Raw genomic sequence first — 16159 nt, 5'->3', positions numbered from 1 at the left:
GCTAGGTTTTCCACTCTAGTGGCCCCTGCTCATGGCACATAGTGTAAAGCACGGGAGAGCGGGGTCTGTATCCTGTCAGAGGGCCTCTCATCTCCAGTAAAAACAGTCTTGTGTTTGTGGAGGCATTCTTCATATGAGGCTTTAGAAAGGCGCTCGGCGTGACGCCACAGCCGGAGCGCGACAGCACCATCCTTCTTGGTGTGTTTTCTTTTTTCTCTTTTTTTCTTTTTTTGCAGCGAAAGAGTACATGTTACGCCGCGCGCTGTGTTGTCTGAGAGTGTGGTTCCCGTGTAATGCCTGCGTGTGAGAGCATGGCACAGGGAGAGTGAGGGGGAACTGCTGCGATTGTTGAAGCCTCACCGTGTGCGAGGACAGGAGGAGATGCACCTTTCAGTATGCAAGTGCGATCACACTGTGTGCAGAACATAAATAAGAAAGGGAACCCCAGGGAGGAGATGAGTGGAGGGAGAGAAATTCCTGTACTGATGAAAGCCTCACACACATCTTTCTCTCCCTCTCTCTGCCCCCTCCTCCTCCCCCTGCTCACCCGTGCACTCAGGGAAGGATCAAGCAGATAGATGGTCCTGTGTGAGCGCAGTGGCAGCAGGTATGGCTTCGACAGAAGGTCTTCACACTTAGCCCAGGGGACTGGAGAATATGCTCTTCTCTCTTATCCTCTGTGCCTGAAACTGAAGTGTGCGACAAAGAGCTGCGCTGTTTGAAGGAAACTGGGAGCATTTCAGAGACTATACAGCTACAGGTGATGGAGTCAGAGCGCAAACTCTCCTGCCCACTTGGGTTTGAAGTTCACGTTCTCTTCTCTTCGTTTTTTTCTGCTTACTTATGGGCTACATCCACACTTGGAGTACTGTATGTATGAAACACTGCTGGCTCATTGTCTGTTTGAAAACACCGGTGTAAACCGGGAAAAAAGGGAGACCTTTGGTTCTTATCAGCCCGTGACTCGACTGTCAGCTGTGAACAAAAAACACAAACACTTCTTCACTTTCAGTTTTATCTTGTTTTTGGTCTATTAACAGAAGTTTGTGTTTTACTCGTCACCATTGTTGTCATGGTCACATGTATGGACCGTATTTAAAAAGTCTTCCAGTTCTCCTGAGGACGCCAATGTGGAAGTAAAAATATACTGAATAGCCACAAGGGGGCTTCTCACTTGAATTATAACGGCCGTAAACATTTTTCAGAGGCATTCATCGACAGAATAATTATGTAAATGATGCTTCAAATTTAGAGGAAAGTAAATAATAAATTGACAGCCGATATTGGCAAGTGATGCCTTTGGACTTTGGACCAGAGGACCAGAGGCTTCAAAACATGAATTCAGAACCGCATGGTTCACGTGAAGGCAGGTTCCTTGGAGCGTGCTTTTAAAATAACAACGCAGCCGCGCGGATGTAGCCTTACTCGCTGCGCGCTCACTCCTCGTTCCTACGTCTCCTCCATTTCCCTTCATTCCTCCGCGTCGCTGGGATAAGTGTGGAAGCAGAGTGAGTCTGTGCTGCGATGTGATTAATGACAGGACCCGGCGTCTCCGGGGCTGATCGCTAACAACAGCCAGGGGGCAGCGCGATAATGCACAATAATAAAGCCAGCAGACAATCAGCCAGGCAAAGCAAGGCCTATTAGCCAGCCCCATCAGGACGGCTAAGTGAGAAATTAGCCCTTCCCAAGCCCCGCCACAATTCATCAAGTGCTGCCCCTGAGTCCCCCCCTCAAGAAGTCATAATGTTTACTTAAAGACTGGCCTCAATGCCCCAGTGGTGAGCTTTATTGGCTCTTATTAATTCCCGCCTTGGCCCTCGCGGCCATGCCATTTAAACCGAATTAAAGGGGCTAAAAATTGGATGTGATGAAGTTGTCTCAGTGTTTGGCTCTCGCATGATAAAGACAAACCTAAACAGAGCAGGACTGGAAAAAAACAAGAGTGGTGGGCAAAGGCATCGGGATGTAAAGGAATGTTGAATGAAGCTGTCCTGAGATGTGCTGCAGTCCGTCAGAAGAATGCAGAGAGAGAGGGAGAGAGAAGAGAGGGAGGAGGAAATAAAAAAAGAAAAAAATGGCATCACTTTAATGCTAGACTTCCTGTGTGGATGGGAACCGTTCCAAAAGGGTAACACCGGGTCACACATTCCACAGATGCAGAAACAGATTATTCTGTTGCATCTTTGCATTCTCCTTGTCTTTCATCAGAGCGGGCTGAGGAATACTTTAGAATAAGGTCACTCTATCAGCACGGCAGCCTTAATTCAACATGTCACTGATAGACAGGAGGTAAAAAAAGAAAGGGGGTGGGGGGAGAGTTCACCTAGAGAAAAAACATGCTCTTAATGACGGGGCCGTACAGGTCTTAAACCAACACAACAATGAATCACACAGCACATGACTAAATGGGTCCGTTTTCATCACCTCAGTCAAATTCCTATAATTCATTTAACAATAATTATCACAATACAATGTTCTTCAATAATAATAATGCACTGATATAATGTAAATGTCTTGTGCAAACACGCGTGTGAGATATAACACGTACAATAATTGCCTTGGATATTTGACCTTGGATTAGTGGGGTGTGACATCACCACATCGCCACAATTATAGATTGAACGTATTTTTTTAACCATATTGACCTTTCTGTCACCCACTCCTGGCTGTGTGTGTATACTGTCTGGATATGAGATGGTCAAAAAGCCAAAGGTTCAAAAATGTGTTGATTCCAGCTCCTTAGAAGTTCGAAAATCCCTCTCTATCACATAAATGCTTCACTAAGCACAGACTCCACCAACATTATGTGACCAGAATGCGCACATGTCAAGAGAAGAACAAAACACCCGTCAAGAACAATTTTGATAAAAGATGATATCTGACTGATACCTCCAGCCATCCCTGCCATCGATTATGAACATTATCGATCATAATTCTTTATAAAAATGCACTTGGTTTCTTGAGCCCTTCTTTACAGTGAAATATGGGTTTTTTAAATGACTTTGACCAGTATCAGTATTAATTTTTTTATTTATGATTTTATTGATAATGTGATCCAGGCCACATCTTTGTTATGCTCCTCTTCCTCTGTGTGTGGAGGACTCCCATGTATGCAGATTGCTGTGTGCCATCCCTCCTTCCCTATTGGTGCTCCTGCTTCCTGCCTTCCTGCCTCTCTTCCACCACCTGCGCCCCTCGGTCGACCCGCCCTTCTACCACCGTGATTGGTTTGCCCCGCCTCCAGCTCACCTGTCACCAATCTCCTCATCAGCACACCTGTATATATACCGGCAGTTGAGACTCAGTCAGCTGTGTCACGCTGTTCATGAATGTGCTTGTTGTGCCGCTGTATGTTTATGTGTGTATTTTGACTTAGATGAAGGCTTTAGTATTGGGGATTAGTGCAGGTTGTTAGCCTTTCTGTTTGGCCTGTGCACCATATATTTATTGTCTACTCAGGCCAGACTTGGGGATGCTACTGTTTAGTTTTTTTATTTTGTTTTCCTGTACCCTTTTATTTTGAATAGCATCCTCCTCCCTTAGTTCCTTCTGCTTTTACAGAATTATCTCCTCATTAAGATAATATTTAATTTTTGAACTACCTACATCTACACCTGGTTAATCATGTCGCTCCCCCCTCCCTGACGAGCCGGGGTCGTAACACTCTCGGACTGATGCTGATACTGATATTGGCTCATTCCTAATTGATTATGGTCTATTATTATGCTATTCGATCTTGTCGTTGATGGTTTTTTTAAGTTTCTCAGTTGTGTGATGCCTCTTTCAAACTAAAATGAGTGTATTTGCTCAGTGGATTTATAGGTGATTCATGCATCACCTGTGCATGACTCACTTAATATGCTGTGAACAGAACATCATGGAGGTCAGGCTTTGCTCAGTACTGTCCCAAGTTGTAAAAAAGTGAGATTTATCACAAATATTAAGGGCTAAACTAGTGTAGCATTGTGTTGGGAATGTTTACCCCAAACTGTTTCTTCCCACAAACGCCAATAAGAGCCAAAGAGGATAAAAACCTGCATGCATTGAGGAGTCGTTTGACCGTGCAGAGAAGTGGTGTAACTGACCAAATAGTGCAGACGGAGATGTTTACAATCTCATCTGTGTGACCCGGTCTGTGTGGCAGGACTGGCGGCCGGTGAGACTGTGGCGTAGAAAGCGATGTGGAGTGAACCACAGTGGAGGTGCGAGATCAAAGACAGCTGAGGCTCAGAGGGAGTCCCGCACACTTCTCATTCCCTGACGGCTCTTCCAACGGCAGCGTCGGGAGACAACTCTCTCCCTTCACTTTCATATCAGCCTCAGAGCCCCCCCATCCCTCTGCTGCAGCTCATGGACTACACACACACACACAGATAGAGAATCACATGCAGTCTCAGAGGAATTGGCAGTGTCTGTGACTCACCGACTACAGCAACACTTCTTCACACACACACACGCTCACACTGTTGCTCATCAGAAACTGATGCATCAAAAGCACACAGCTGAATATTTTGGATTTTGAAAGACTTGGGTTGGAAAGAAACTCTAAGCTCAGTGTAAAAAAAAACAAAAAAAAACCATCCCGACACAGAGCAGCACTGCTGCGATGAGGTGCCATGTTTTTTGTTTTTCTTTTAAGTGTTGGACAAAAACTAAAATAAAATAAAACTTCCCATAAACTCCGAAGCATGCCATCACAAAATGGCCCCCTGAAAATCCCTGGCATAAAGAGAGAGGAACAAGACTGTCATTAGAGGAGCAGCCCCCTCAGGCCTGCTGACTTGATCGCGAGGAAGCCAAACATCTGGGCGCATTTACTCGTTTCAGCTGTTTGCAACCCCACCTCAAATAAATCTGGGAGCTGTAGCACCATTGCTTAGGACAGCTCCTAAACAAACATGCTCAACGTTTGCCGGCACACTCGCTCACCCCTGCACGAATGAGCTATCCCGACCAGAGCTGGGACCGGAAAATGCAGGCAAATAAATTTGTGAGGAGGAGGAGGAAGAAGAAGAAGAAGAGGAGGAGGAGGAGGCCTTAATTGGAGCATTTGACGGGTGCCTGGGGTTAATTGGGAAGCATGGAGAGCAGCTGGCTCCACCGTGGAAGTAGAGACAGGGATAATAAGTTCACCCTTTGCAGGAGAGACAGTTAGTGATGAATCAGATCAGAGGAACAGTGTACTGTAATCATCCTCACATCTCGCCCCCGCCCCTTCCTCCACCTCGTTCTCCTGACAAGCAGAGACAACCTGGCTCTCAGCTACACAATCTGGCACCTATCACACAGGACTGGTCGTCACGGGGAAGAGATCACACTGCGCCAGGTTCTCACACACTCCAACGCGCGCGCTCTCCTCCTCTGACATTCACTCAGGCTAATCACTCACACGCACAGTATTTCTTACCTCTAGGACACGGAACCCAGTTTATCAGCTCACCGCTCGATGTATGTAAATTCTCCCCCAACAATGTGTGTACTAATGGCTTATTACCCCGCGTTAGTTGGTTTGCATTGATCTCTATGCCAGAGGGAGATGAGGGAAACTAGAGCAGTTCACTGCTTATGTGTACGGAGCAGGACTATAATCACATCCCAGCTTGTTTCAATAAAAGCAACATTAACATAAACCATCTCAAACACACTAAAACCTTCGCCCCCACTTGGTCCGTGCAAGAAGAAGAGGGGGGGGAGAAAAAAAACTTTGCTGGATTACAGGGTAATCAGGGCCATATGTGATGGGTCTGCACAACTGAGTGTGTCTCTCTGATGAGTATACACTATGTTGGCCTCCACATATTATGAGTTTAACCATTAGAAACCCTTTAGCCAATAATATACATATAGATATATATATATATATATATACACACACGCATATAGGACACCAGTAAAAGTGTCTCATGTAACCAATGACCTCATCCATACCATAATATTTTTATTTCAATAATACAGTATGATCTCCATTTGCGATTGGCATTTTAGCTCCTTATCAGAAGTAATCTGTAATCTGCATCCATACCAACATATCTGGAAAAAACCCTGATCATTCAGGTACAGTGGGCATGAGTCCGTGTACCCGTAGTTTTTGTTGCTTTGTTTACTTACTTACAAGAAATAGCAATGATGAAAAATTCGAGAATTTTTTCCTTCTCTTTGGTTGTTGATGAGGTCAAACCGAAATGGAAAGTTGGACCCATTTAGGAGGACAATGTGGGCAACTCAATCATTGTTTTTAAAGATCAACATTTCTGCCAAACCAGAATAAATCCAAGTCCAGGAGTTTTCAAACACAACAAAGTTTGCTGCGTTTTCAAGCTTCTCCATTATCCAGGCTTTAAAAAACCGGGGTAACGTGGACGGCGGCCACAACTCGAGCGTCCTCTACGCGTCTAATGAGGAACAATCATGGTGAAAAGTAACCCCAAGGATTTCTGATATGAGACCTAGAAACGGGTGAAAGAAGAAAACTGATAACTTGTCGGGAAGCACCTGCATCATACATCACAGCTAATGCCATCCAGGAAATACAGCCCCACAGATTACAAACTTCTCTGTTTTAGGTTCTCAGTATCATTCCTGGCATTTTTACCTTTAATTCAGGGTAGAAAAAGTGACGTGGAGACAAGAAATGGGGTGAGAGCCATGTAGTAAGGGACCTTCAGGCCAGGACTCGAACCAGTGACTGTCGTTGCTCATGTAGTCTGTGCTTACATGCATTTTAAAATGGAAACGTAGTAGTGTGGATGTAACCTTAAAGGGTTTTTAGTCATAACACCAAACTCAGTTTCTTGAGGGGGGTGGGGGCAGCTGAGGGAGCATTTGGGGGCTGAAAGAAGCCCAGGTAGAGTCATAGGCAGTAATGGGAGGAGACAGGGACTTAGAGCACCACACAAAAGCCGGGCTTTATAAATAATTCCAAAAGCTAACAGGATCCCTTGTATGTGTGAATCTGTGAAATACATTCACACATGAATGCACACACACACACACACACACCCTGCCACCAGCGGGAATAGGTTATTCACACTGCTCCACTGGGGCCGTTGTGAGTCCGACCTGCCCGGGTTGGTAAATTTGGTTGAATATGTTTATTGCATAGATGATGCAAGTAAAGAAAACAAGGCCATAAAAGAAACCAGACAGGTCCATTTTTAAGGAAGACATGGACACACATTTACACGCTCACACACTCACTCACTCATAATGCAGGGCAGCAAAGCACACCGGAGACCTGTCTTGTAAATCTCTTTGTGAAAGCAGCTTTGGGGGGTAGACAGGGGCTTACACACTGAGCCCCGAGGTAGAGCTACAGACTCCACTCCCTCTAACCCCCTCATGGTCTTTTCTCCCTCTCCCACACACATACTCTGCACTCTCATCTTCTCTCTTCCTCACTTTCTGCACATTTCCTCCTCCTTTCTTGCCCTTCTCTCACCTTTTGCCGTCACTCTCCTCCCACCCCGCCTCCCTCCATTCTTCCCTCTCCCCTCTGTCCAGGGCCCGGGCTCCAGAGCGCTGGTCCTTAGCCCCGCAGGCTCCCGCGGCGTTGCGGTGACTAATGTCCTGCCTTTGCTCAGACAATGAGTTTGAGGCTGAGCCGGGAAAGTGTTGAGGAGGGGAAAAAGACTCCAGCACCTTTTGACAAATGGAACCCTTCGCACTCCTGTGCCCACTGAGGGAGGCTTTACAATGTCGCACTCCACGCTCCACGTCCTCCGAGGGACGGCTGCAACCCACAAAGCCGCATCTGGGGGAATATAATGAATTCTTTGGGAAGTCTAACCTGGCTTTCTTCATGAATAAGATATATTTCCAAAGCATGTCGACCCCTCTTAATAAAAACACTAGTCTGGCAGGAATAGCCAAAGCCGTTTTAGGGCCCCATGTACACGTTAATATTTCTGTTTCTCTATAAATTTTTCTAAGGCCCTCTTCTCTCCTGGCCTGTCACTGCAAGGCTGGCCCTGCGTTTTTTTTACCCCTGGAAGGTGGAGGAGCCCGCGATGACAAACTGTCATTATAAACGACTGGAGTCCTTCTCTTTCAAGGAACTCAAACTCTTGGATGTTCCCTCCTATTACCCCGTGCACCCTACCCCCCACACAACCCTGAAAGGGACTAGGCTTTGTTTGAGGAGCAAAGGAGAAAGAGAGAGAGAGAGAGAGAGAGAGAGAGAAACAGCCCCCCCCCACCCCCCAACACACATACACACATGCACAGCCTGACCTACCCTCCCCAAACCCCGTTCCTAACTCCCTGCAGAGTATTGTTAAAACACAGCCCCCTTCTCTTTCCATGGCCCGGCCTCTTAAAACAGCATGTTTTGCATGAGAAAAAACGATTAGTCTTCAAATGCTACACTGTCAAACGAGGGTTCTTTCGGGTTGGGGCAGCAATTTGCTCTCAGATAGTAGCGTTCCCCCTTTTGTTTTTCTAACATGAAGCAGCATTAAAGCCGGGGTCTGTCAGCGTTCACCACTGAGACGAACACACTGGAGTTTAGTCCGAGTGGGGGTAGAGGTGCTCATCTCAACATGTTTCGGAGAGCAGAGTGAATGTGTGTGCCTCTTTCAGGTATTAACCTTGGGATTTACATTTGACATTCAAATAAAGGGCCTTCCTCGACCACCACTCCGGGACGCGACAAGACAAGAGGGGATAACTCTCAGGGAAAGACAAAGACGCAGCAGCATGGGATTACAAACACATGGGGTTCACATTACTGCATAATAATGCATTACTTCAGCGCAAATGTAAAGACAAGGTTTTAGTTTAAAGCTACCGTGGTGTGTGACTTTTAAATATGGACAAAAGTCCTTTTACATTCATTGTCAAATGAGTTCACATGACCCCACATGACTCTCTCTCTCTCTCTCTCTCTGTGTTTCTCAGTGTAGAGGTGTTTAGATGTCATGTCACACAACATTCCCACACTGCCCACAGGAAGTGACTCGATCTATGTCGAGACAGACGGAGGGCGACGGCAACGTTGTGCGAGTTAAAGCGAGATGTGTGCTGCTCACGCTATGTATGCACAAGCGCTCCCGCTATCAGGTCTGATAGTATTGCTTGACGGAGCCAGCATAGAAATAATGTCACACACAAATTCTGAGTAAAAACATAATGACAAATCAGAAGTTACACACTGCAGCTTTAAATTACGTGTAAAACTACCAACATGTTGTTAGAAAAAATTGTGGGAGGAGGAAAAAAGTGTGGTGTGGACGGAGCCTGAGTCACGGCCTCACACATCAAAAAGCTGGGGGTAAGTGACAGATCATTGTTCACAGCGAGTGGCCAGTTCATCTGTCCCCCAATCACCGGCGTGGACGTGAAGCTCAGTCCACCTCACGGATGCCACTACCAGCTCCCATCAAAGCTGCAGCAACAGCAACAGCAACAGCAACAGCCCCGGGAAGAAAAAACTGTGTCAACTGCCCCACAAGCAAATGGGCCCCAAATCAAAGCACCACTTCACCTCTTGCTGCTATACTTCACACAGCAGACGTAAAGACATTTTTACAGCAGCCACAGCAAACAGAGGAGGGGATGAGCGGCGCCCTCATGCAGGCGCGACATGTCCTGTTTCTCCTCAAGTGTGTGAGAAAAGAAAACGGCAGCCGCGAGCTGGCACACTCTGCATTCTCGCACTCCAAACCTGCGTTGTAAACTCAAACACGACCTACGACCCGGGGGCTAATGTTTCACTGTCAAACACACCTTTATCAATCGTAAATTCAAACCACTCAATTCTGGGTGTTTCTTCCATGTTCTTTCCTCCTTTTTCTTTCTATGTCCTTCAGTGCCTCACTCTTGGGGAAGGAGTTGACCAGACTAATTATCAGGTCCAGTTTGGAGTTTCCACCAGGCCGAAGCCTGTGGAAAACAAACCAGCCCTCTCTCGACCTCAACTTGTGCTCCCACTTTTTTTCCTCCCATTTCTTATTTCTTCTCACAACAGGAGGACAAGGAAAAAAAGAGACTAAAAATTGCCAAAATGTGATCACGGTAAAAGAAGTTCCAAATCAGTCCACGTTGATAATTATTGAGATAAAGAGTCAAATAGTAAAAAAAAAAAAAAGAGAGATTTGCTCCAGATTGAATGATGAAAAAAAACATTTAATTGTGGTTTTAAACTTCTTAACAAACAGAAAACCCTTGTACATAAATGTATTGTGTAGATTATGTGTTAGAATGATATTGAACATCTCTTATTTATTGTGAATGTTTTCCCTCAGACGTTTAAGAAGTTTAAAAACCACAATTTCACTCTTTATTTAGTGAACTGACTCATTTAAAACTTTTTTTCTTAAAACGAGGCAGAAAGTGTAAACGTAAAAACGCATGACTTTGTGTAAGTGTGTGCTCAATATTCCTGAATGGGAAATAACACACACACACACACACACACACACACATATATCTAAAATTACAGTACCATATCTTGAGTCTCACACACTCTCCACCCCCCTTTCCCCCAATCATACGCCTTATCCAAAGACATCACCCAGCTTGAAAGGTGCCTTTAGCAGGCTCCTTGAAGCAGGGAGTGGGGGTCCCACTCTGGGACAATGATGGTTGAGGTGGAGGGGAGCCGGGGGAGCAGGAACACATAGCATATTAAATCTGCTGGCGGAGCTGGGTCGTCTGCCCAGAGAGCCGGAGAGCCAGATCTGAGGCATGCCCTGAAGGGATGACTGGGCCTGGGGATTAGGAGGCCAAGGAGAAGCCCTCGTGCGCCCGAAGACCCCCTTCTTGTCTCAGCTCGCACGCAAATGCGTCCGGACATTTTTGACGCTCCTCAGGTTTGCCGTCTCGGCCCCAACTTCTCATGGCTCAACAGCACTCGCGCACGCACACACACACACACACACACACACCTCTGTCTCACTTGTCCTCTCTCTTTCCCCCCACTGTCTGTTTCATTTGATGTCAACATATCAAAGTACCCAATCATCAAAGTGAGACATTTCTTATGGGGGCCCCCATCTATTCAACTGCAACCAGTTATATGCATGAAAAGCAACAGCTTTTCCCTTCACAGCAGCAAATTACTCCAAACTTTCACCGCTCACGTGGTCACGGTGTGTTTTTACTGTCAACAGCTAAACCATTATAATAACACTGGTTACACACTCGTGTGTGGAGCCTGTCAGGAAACATAGAGCCATAATTCGACAACCATTTTCTTTCATCTCACTAAGACAATATGTACATAATTGCTCTTGAATGTTTCGCATCAGATTGACTTTTCAAACCACAGTAAACAGATTTTCCAATCTTTAAAGGGGGCCACACGTAAGATAAGCAACTAGAGTTTAAAACAGGTACTGCACTGCATTGTCAGCCCTTTACTCGCCACAAAAACGGAGGTTTCAAGGTAGTTTTGAGGAAGCAATCACGCGACAGAACTACGAGGAACTAAAATAAACATAAATGAATGTCAAATTGTTGTTATCAGTGAAGCCATTACTCCAATTTAAGGTTTTTTCCTTAATCTCTGGTGACACATCATGGTCATGTTATGTTTTCCTATAAAGTACTCCTGTCGTTTTGTCACGATGGATGATTTTCATGTTGTTCCCCACTTTAAAGAAATGAATAAAAACACACACACACACACACACACACACACGTGACAACCCTCATTATCTGGAGGAAAATCAGCTTCCTTCACATCATCATCCTCACCTTTAACAAAAACATTTGCCACCTCCTTTGAGGGCGTCAGGTCGCAGCATTAGCACAACAACGCAGCTCATTAGGGCCTTTTTCTATACAAACCTAATAACAGGTAACACAAAAAAAAACAGGCCCGAGGGCAGAACCAGGATTTAGGCCTTTAAATAAAGAAAAGAGAAGAGGGGCCATAGCTCAAACGCTAATAACATGTCATCTCACTGCATTAACATGACAGCACTTATTCTGCCAGGTCACCAGTGTCCTGCATGGGCCGGTGTCAGTGAATGCATATTTTAACTCGGAGATAAAACACCACGCTGCTGCTGCTGCTGCTGCTGCTATCTGACACACTCGCTCCTGCAGAAGGGGGGTGGGGGGGACGCCATCCGCCTCTTCTTCCTCACGTATGGAGGAAGCGGCGTCGATACATCTTTCGCTCGGCTACAGTAGAGCGAGTGGCTTTGCGAGAGTTTGTGCATCTCATTCCTGCAGATTAGCATCTTAAACACTGGCGCATTCATCACAGCTGCCGCATCGTAATGAGGCGGAGGCTTTTATTCTTGGTCAAGGTGCACCTGTTTGACATCGGCATCACTTATCTGGCACGTTTAGATACAATTTAAGACGGGAAAAGAGAGTGGAAATGCTTAAATATTTATAATATAGATTTATGATGTTTATTTTTTGGGGGTGGGGGGAATGTAGGAGATAATAATTTAATTGCTCACACATAATGTTCCTTGCATGCTGAAAAAAATATTGTCATATGTTAAAAATAATAATAGTATATATTTGTACTTTTTTTGAATCCCTAAAAAGGCTTAATTAACAAGCTGCATGCCAGGAAAAAAGAAAAAAAAAGACATTCCTGTTTGTTTAAATTGTATAATTTAAAATATACAACATGAGCCCTAATTGTAATTTAAAGATATTAGGGCGTATAATCTGTAATCTGTGCAGTTAAAGGCCTGGTGTGTGAGCTTTCTCTTTTCAACATGTGAGGCCACTGAAATGTTATTTTCTTATTTCACATTTTAAAAAAAAATAAAAAAAAGTGGAAATATTAAAGGATAATTTATGTGACAGTCCCTCTTTTTTTTAATTTTTTAGTAGACAACTGTAACCGAAACCTGGGGTAAAAAAAAGAAAAGAAAAGAAAATCTGCTGGCTGATCAAAAGTCCAAATCCACAGCGATGATGAATGATGGACCTGCCTCGTAAAAAACAGCCAAAAAGGAGATTTTGATCTGTGTGAAAACTTGTGCTGTTATACATCTTATTCGCTGTGTGTTCAGGCACTGCTGCGTCTCAAGGCGCTCAAACCTCCGTTAATAATTTGCCAAGTGTCAAAAAAAAGAAAAAAAAAAAAAAAAAAAAGGGAAGGATTTGAGCTGCACCGCATGGCTGAGCACCTCGGACCCTCGCTCGGTCTGTGTGAAACCCGAGAGCAGACGAGCAGATAAAATGTGGAACAGCTGGCGAGGACAGGAGGGAAAGTTTCAAACAAATATCTGCACATGTGGAGGCTCGGGGGGGTTTTGGGGTTAGGGTTTGGGGGGGGTGGGTGTGGGGGGCTCTAACGTTTTCATGTCCCGCACCCCTGAAACGAACACGCAGCACTTGAGCTTCTTTTCTCTTCTTCTTCCACTCTGCATGACTTCATGTCAGAGTTTTGTTCTGGGTTTTTTTTTTTTAAATAAATGACTATGAACTGTTTTAGTCATTCTTCTTCTACTTTTTTTCTACTAAAATGATGTTAATGATTTAAGGGATTTTTTACTCAACTCAATCATTATGGATTTATACTTTTTTTTTTTCTTTGCTTGGGGGCCCCCACATGGACTCCTGCCGGGATACAGACCTGACTGTAATGGCCTTCCATTTCTCTGAGCCTTCGCACACACTGATGGAACCTAAAATATTTTCCCTTCTCATGTCATGGTGGTCAGATCATCTAAGACACTGTCATTCGCTGGAAACAAGACCAATAATGGATGATTTCCTACTTTTTGAGTGATTTATTTTAACTTGGAGTTCACTTATTTCTGCATGGCCAAAAAAAAAAACATGCAAGAATTATTTCACACCAGGGGCAAAAATGTCAATTGAGCCTGTTTAAAAATATCAGTTCAATGATACTTGTGAATATAATTGTAAATGTGGACATTAAAACGATGTGTTATTAAAGAGGTTTTCATTTCCACTTTTTTCTCTTTTTTTGAAAAATGAAATAAGATGTTAAAAAAAAGTTGAATTGGTGTAATACCTGTAATTAATCATGCCTAAATGTCAAAGGTCAAGCCAAGGGTCAGCCACATTCTTGGTTGAATTGTATTTAAAACAAAATAATGATAATGATAAAAATAATAATAACAATAATAATAATAAAAATGATAACAAAAGTGTCATGCACAGCTTGATGAACATTTTCTTGTAATGCTGACAAGGAAAAAAACAGAATCATTAACAGACACTGCACATAAATACACGCCACCAACCCACGCGCCCACTCCCACCCGCGTTTCTTTAGGCAAAAGTCCAATAAAGTTCCACACAAGTGCGTGAAGTTGCAGCTCAAAAGCCCCAACACGTGTTTTTGTTTCTTTTATAACAATGAGGATTTTCCTGTAACTTCAGACTACTTTTTTTAAACACACACACACACTTGTTTAATAACGTGTGTCATCCGGGGTTTCGAACCACCTCCACTTATTTCACAGAGGATAAATCACATCCAGACGCAGAGAGTTGCAGCCACAGCGTTTGCGCCTTATCTTTTTCCTTCTTTTTCTTTTTCTTTTTTTGGGACCCAACGCTTCCAGTGTTGTTAAACATTTAACAAAATCAAATGAGAACAAGAACAGAGGGAGCTGTGTGTTTTACACGAATCCTGCTGCAGTTCATTCACATCGTGTCAACATCTAAACTTGTATGAAACTCCATGAAACGTGAAACCTCCTCGCTCGCTCGCTCGCTCGCTCGCTACCTTCCACCAAAAAAAACTTTACAAGGACACAATTACGCGCAGCAGTGCTTCAAAGTCAGCGTGTACTTACTTCTTTCTGCGTGTTTCCCCCTTTTTTAATTCTTGACTTTCTTTAAAAAAAAAAAGATCTTCTGAAGAAAAGGAAAAAGATTGATCTTCTTCTCTCTAAGTTGCAGATGTGCCTCTGGAGTTGCCCGGGACGGTTTTCTCTCGCTCTCTCTCTCTCGCTCTCTCTCTCTTTTTTTTTTTCTTCTTACGCAGCAACTCCAACTCCAAAACGGCGCTGCCAGAGTTTTTCCTCTCGCCTCTCTTTCTCCTCCTTCTTCTCACAGTTTGCTGTGTTCAAGCACCGCCGGACTAACACCATGAGCCTGCCGATAATATCTGCCCACAGCGCAGCGCAGATGTGCGTAAAAACAAACATAAGCGTGAGAGAAGCGCGTGCAGAGTTGTTATTACATTTAGAGCGCTTTTTTTTTTTCAGAGAGAGAGGGAGAGAGTGAAGTGTGGATCTCCAGCTGCTCCTTCCTTCGCTTGACTCCTCCCTTCGGATTGCTCCCTCCTTTCCTCACTGCCTCCCTCCTTTTTCAATATTGTGTGCCCCTTCTTTCTTTCTTAAAGATTTTTACTTCTGTTTTAAGTCCGAAACCAAATAGAAAGTTGTTTCCATTCTACACCATTATTTTTGTTTTTGGTCACTTTTGGAGAAAAAAATGTCCAAAAACATACTGATAATCACGAGGAAATCTCCTTCCCATTGAACCCTATGGCAATTATTTATTGCTAGAATTCATCTTCATTTCTTATAGTTGTATTTATTTTTAGTTGCCTTTTAGTCCAAAAGGAAGTTAAGGGGGAGTTATCAGTAAAAAAAAAAAAATTCTGTATTAATGATAACTAAGTGTTAAAGCTGATATATAACATATATTATCAATAGAGAATCATCATCCCATCGAACCATATGGCAAATATGTGCTGCTCATTTTTGAAAAGCAATACTTACTTACTTCATACTTCATCCAGACAGCAAAGTGATTCATCTTTATTTCTCATAGATTTATTATTTAGTTATTTTAGACGCTCTCTTTAAGTTATCTTTATTTTAAACTATTGTTTAAGTACATGTGTTGTATTTATAATAACTTAAGTAAGCAGTTAAAACTGATATTTAATATAATGTGGGGACCAGGTTTAATTTTGGTCAGTATAACATCATATTTCTGCTACATTTTAGACTGACAATTCTTAGAATTATCTTTCTTCTTTCAGTTTTGGGTATTTCCGTTCGCTTTTTTTATTTATTGTAACTTTACCAAACTGTTAAAGCTGATCATTATAATTTTGTTGTATTCTATTGGGACATATTTGAGTTCCATATCGAGATAAAGTTTTCTCTTATTTAAAATGAGATAGCAATGATTACCAGTGAATATACATACTGTGTCATACTGTCCATGTATGAAAAGGTAGATTTAAAGCTACGGT

General features: G+C 43.6%; 1 protein-coding gene across 1 annotated transcript in view; it reads right to left on the bottom strand.

The window, feature by feature from the left end:
• The window catches only part of gli3 (GLI family zinc finger 3), a 108665-nt gene extending 93891 nt beyond the window's left edge, over window positions 1-14774 (bottom strand). The window contains exon 1 of the mRNA XM_044028941.1: window positions 14745-14774. The gene's annotated coding sequence lies outside the window, so the exon portion shown is untranslated. The remainder of the gene's footprint in view (window positions 1-14744) is intronic.
• Window positions 14775-16159: the final 1385 nt, after the last annotated feature.

Source organism: Solea senegalensis, linkage group LG1 (assembly GCF_019176455.1).
Source record: "Solea senegalensis isolate Sse05_10M linkage group LG1, IFAPA_SoseM_1, whole genome shotgun sequence".
In the NCBI taxonomy this organism is placed as follows: Eukaryota; Metazoa; Chordata; class Actinopteri; order Pleuronectiformes; family Soleidae; genus Solea; species Solea senegalensis.
This window is presented reverse-complemented; position numbering and strand designations above follow the sequence as displayed.